This window comes from Strongylocentrotus purpuratus, unplaced genomic scaffold (genome assembly GCF_000002235.5).
Source record: "Strongylocentrotus purpuratus isolate Spur 01 unplaced genomic scaffold, Spur_5.0 spur5_scaffold_2, whole genome shotgun sequence".
NCBI lineage: Eukaryota > Metazoa > Echinodermata > Echinoidea > Camarodonta > Strongylocentrotidae > Strongylocentrotus > Strongylocentrotus purpuratus.
Genome location: NW_022145605.1, coordinates 31,315,752 through 31,320,887, shown reverse-complemented (window position 1 = coordinate 31,320,887; position 5,136 = coordinate 31,315,752). Strand labels below are relative to the sequence as shown.

At 40.8% G+C, this 5,136-nt stretch overlaps 1 long non-coding RNA gene across 1 annotated transcript; it reads right to left on the bottom strand.

The window, feature by feature from the left end:
• LOC115926548 lies at nt 1-1,791 on the bottom strand. Its single transcript, XR_004065077.1, has 3 exons — nt 1,731-1,791; nt 938-995; nt 1-126 (listed from the first exon to the last, which is right to left on the bottom strand). It is a non-coding gene; the product is annotated as an uncharacterized LOC115926548 (long non-coding RNA).
• Between the last annotated feature and the right edge of the window lie 3,345 nt (nt 1,792-5,136).

The window sequence follows — 5,136 nt, the reverse complement described above, 5'->3', positions numbered from 1 at the left end:
CTGAATTCAGCAAAGCCTGCTCATCAGCAGTCACTAGCCCGGGAAGTCTTTCTTCACAGTCGTTCATCACTGTTCTGTATCTATCACAGAGGGCTTGAAACTCCGAAGTGCGATCGGTCGTTTGGGCTATAATTAGGAGAAAGTAATGCGAATTTAGAGAACACAATGAGATTTTGTTTATAACTTGTTCTCCAATACTCCCTCTTTTGAATCAATATATCTTTTTATGAATCCACGTACAACGAAGGAATATTCAATTTAGATGAAATGAACAGTCACAAATAATATAAATTTCTTGCAAAATCATCTCATCAATCAAAGTGCGATCGGTGGTTTGAGCTGTATAATTAGGAGAAAGTAATGTGAATTTAGCGATTACAATGACATTTTAAGCAAAACAGAATTTTGCCTGTTCTCCAATGCAACCTCTTTTGAATCAATAGGTTTTTATATTTTTAATGCACGTACAACGACAGAATTTTCAATTTAGATGAAACGGATAGTCATAAAACACATAGAATTCCTGCGAAATCATCCCTCAATCATGTAAATAATAATCGAATCGCCGTACCAATGAATTTCGTTATGAACAATATCATTAAGCACATAAATAACAATAACAAATGTATTCGTTTGACTTCATATCACAAACAAATGATTTAAAAGTCAATTACAGGCTTTACAAAAACTACTCGATGTCCCCTAATATATTTACTGTAAGACAGAATCTTTAATAACCATTGAAAATTATTGCATATTCCATCATAAACATGATATTCATTATATTGATATATATTATTTCCATGTGAAATGCATTGCACAGTTCCCCATGAATGACGTATGTACCCGAAGAGACCCAAGTGGTATTATTTGTCATCTTCGTTCTAAAATCATAACAAAACATGATAAAATTTAAATAATAAAGATGCGTTCTTACCTTTGATTTCCAGTGTAACAAATGCAATGAGGCACAGGCAAAGGGACAGGGTTTTTACCTGGAAATACAGAAAAACCGCGTCAAAATCAATAGTTTGTCTCGGATAAATTCCGGGAGTATTTATCACTGCAACAATGCGGTATAGAATTAAACAAAAAAGTTCAGGGTTTTTACCTGGAAATAAAGAAAGAGCCGCGTTAAAACCAATGATTGGTCTCTGATACATTCTGGGAGTATTCAACACTACAACAAAGCGGTATAAACTTTTAAAAATGAAAATCAATGTATTCCACAAAGAATGTATTGCTTACATAAAGATTTTTTTCTGTGCAATTATGAAAAATATGAAAACAGCAGAACTTCCTTAACAAAACAAAACAATTTTGAAGTTTGCCGACAGATTATATATATATATCATTTTACACCTCCGTTTACACAAGGAAACCTCATCAGCATCAATGTTGTTCGTCCTGAGGTACCTGCAATCATCATTACCCGAACAACTATCCCTGGGTAGAGAGTGGCAAATGTGAATTAACGTCTTACCAGAGGACGTGAGTATCTGGCTGGGATTCGAACCCTTAACCCTAGGATTGAGAGTTATTAGTGAATGAACTATACCATAACACCATTGTAACAAAACAAAACATAACAAATTGTTTGATTATTATGTCACATCTGATCTCTTAAGTAAATTGCCCTTCTCGAATTGAGATTTACTAGTTTGATATTGATAATGAAGCTAATATCAGAAACGAGAAAGGTTAGGTCTGTAATGGAAAATTAAACTTACTACTGAAGCCATGTTAGAAGGTTCGTTGACTCAAATGCTTTGAATCTAGTGAATATCGAAGAATGATGAGTGAATGATGAAACAAATCATTTAACCTCCTTTTATAGAATCTAAAAAAATTAAATTTGTGATGAGGGCGGGTCAATTCATGCAAATTGAGACAAACTTTTTCATGAAAACAATTTACCTTTGGTTAATTAAACTGTAATCTCCTATTTCATTATCAACTAATTTAAACTGTCATTTTGTATTTCATTAGTAAATAGCTAAACTGTCATTCCACAATTCAAACCACCGATTAATCACGAAGCAATGACAGCTGAAGGATATAAAAAATAATAACCATATCCAGCTATCGAAATTCATAATGAATAATTAAGGATGTTCTACAAACACAAGAATCCCTTGTCTGGCACGGTCATTGCTTCACCGATTTCGCCAACACTGTTATTATGACAAGGTCTGATCAGTTATACGTAATAGCTATCATTGAAGGTGAAATGATATTGACTACATGTAATTAACTGTTGTACATAGCGACCAACATTTTTTTAAGGAAAATATATCAACCTAAATGAACATGATATTGATGATACTAATAATTATAATAATAATAATAATCATACTAATAATATTAACAATAATACTAAAAATGAAAAAAATAATAATAATAACAGTTCATAAATGATGATTTTGAGAATTATCATAATGAGCAGCAAAGCCTTGGCGGGGGGCACTCAGTTGTACAATCAAGCAGGGAAATCAACAGTGAATATGTGGTAGTTTAAAGGATAAAAATACATGGTTTATTTAATGATGATAATTGAGAATAAAACTTTTAACTCTTTTTGAAGCATTTATTATGACAAATTATTTATTTTCGGGAGTAAAATAGTAAACATAATGTGCAAACCAGAACATTTTGGGTTTTGGGGTATCATGTGAAACGTATAAAGCTCTACCCACAGCTGAATCTGATGAAATAAGTGGGATAAAAAAAAGGAATTACAAATAATTCAAAATAGAGGAATTAAAGATTCAAGTATGTTAAATTATCTTGTTCATGTTATTCATAAAATAAACTGTAAATGGATTATTATCTTATACTTTAATTCCAGCATCAACGATTCTGGTTTCCGTGAGTGCATTTGTTTTGCCAACCAATGATCCCTTTGACAGCTTGGCAGTGTTTTTACTTTACAGGTGTTTATAACATCAATCGTGCCAAAACAAATGACAACTATTCCGTTTGGTGATTTTCCAAGTTTGTTTATTATCACCATCGTCCGCCATATTTCGATTAACTGTCACGTGTTAATAAATTTATTTACGATATTTTGTAACAAATGGTCGCTCAAAGGTTCGTTCAATTAAGCGTAGACGTCATTTTTGGTGGAGACTGTTATTCAAACTATACTTCAGTCATTCAATATAGAGTTTCGAGCATGGGATTTTAACTCTTTTTCCATCCAAATTCATTCTGTCTTGTGCGTGTGCCAATATTCGTTCAAATTCGACGGTAATTGTCGAAAGTTGAACTCGGGCATTCGAGTTCACGAATGGACCGTCAATTTCGTAACATGTTCTTTCATATTAAGATTAAGATGTTGTTTATGTAAGCCCTATCATTTTACAAATTTCTGAAAATTAAATAATGTAGATTCATTTTGTTTCATTGTCGATATCAGATGCACTTTCGACAATTCAGGCTTAAAGGCCCGGTCACACAGAGGGGACGCATGGGGGACGCATGGCCGGCGCATGGAAAATTTGCAATTTTGGCCAGTGCGTTGTCGTTCGCTAGGCGTGTGTCATCACTCGTTACTCGTTCGTCGAGCGCGCTGGACCCACGCTATGCATTCGTCGCCATTCGCTGTGTGCGTCGGGATTTTTTGAGCATGCTCAAAAGTGTGTGCGGAGCTCGACGCATGAATGTACACGCGAAAGGCACGCCAGACATGCGTGGAGCGCGCTAGACCAGCGCCAGACATGCGTTGAGCACCCGTAGACCAGCGCCAGACATACGCGGAGCACACGCCCTGTATACGCACAGCGCGCTAGCTACACGCCGTGCATTTTGTGTCAGCTCGCTAGCTTAAAGGCCCGGTCACATAGAGGGGACGCATGGGGAACGCACGGCCAGCGCATTGGAAATTTGCAATTTTGGCCAGTGCGTTGTCGTGCGCCCAACTTTTGTCGAAGCTATACAGCTAGCTGACACCAAATGCATAGCGCGCTGGACGCATACAGGGCGTATACAGGGCGCACACAGGGCGCACACAGAGCGCACACGAAAACAACTTCCACGAATGCACAGCGTGTTGCTAGCGCGCTGGACGAATGGTCCACGCATGCACCGCGTTCTACGACGCACGGCCAGCGCATTGGAAATCGGAAAAGAACGTGTGCCTAACTTTTGTCATAATTTTGGAAAAGCTAGCGAGCTGACACAAAATGCACGGCGTGTAGCTAGCGCGCTGTGCGTATACAGGGCGTGTGCTCCGCGTTTGTCTGGCGCTGGTCTAGCGCGCTCCACGCATGTCTGGCGCTGGTCTAGCGCGCTCCGGCGCATGCCTGGCGTGCCTTTGGCGTGTATATTCATGCGTCGAGCTCGGCGCACGTTTTTGAGCATGCTCAAAAAATCCCGACGCACACAGCGAATGACGACGCATGCATAGCGCTGGTTCAGCGTTGGTCCAGCGCGCTCGACGAACGAGTAACGAATGATGACGCACGCCTAGCGAACGACAACGCACTGGCCCAAATTGCAAATTTCCAATGCGCTGGCCGTGCGTTCCCCATGCGTCCTCCCTGTGTGACCGGGCCTTAACTTTTGTCATAATTTTGGAAAAGCTAGCGAGCTGACACAAAATGCACGGCGTGTAGCTAGCGCGCTGTGTGTATACAGGGCGTGTGCTCCGCGTTTGTCTGGCGCTGGTCTAGCGCGCTCCACGCATGGCTGGCGCTGGTCTAGCGCGCTCCGGCGCATGTCTGGCGTGCCTTTGGCGTGTATATTCATGCGTCGAGCTCGGCGCACGTTTTTGAGCATGCTCAAAAAATCCCGACGCACACAGCGAATGACGACGCATGCATAGCGCTGGTCCAGCGTTGGTCCAGCGCGCTCGACGAACGAGTAACGAATGATGACTCACGCCTAGCGAACGACAACGCACTGGCCCAAATTGCAAATTTCCAATGCGCTGGCCGTGCGTTCCCCATGCGTCCTCCCTGTGTGACCGGGCCTTAACTTTTGTCATAATTTTGGAAAAGCTAGCGAGCTGACACAAAATGCACGGCGTGTAGCTAGCGCGCTGTGTGTATACAGGGCGTGTGCTCCGCGTTTGTCTGGCGCTGGTCTAGCGCGCTCCACGCATGGCTGGCGCTGGTCTAGCGCGCTCCGGCGCAT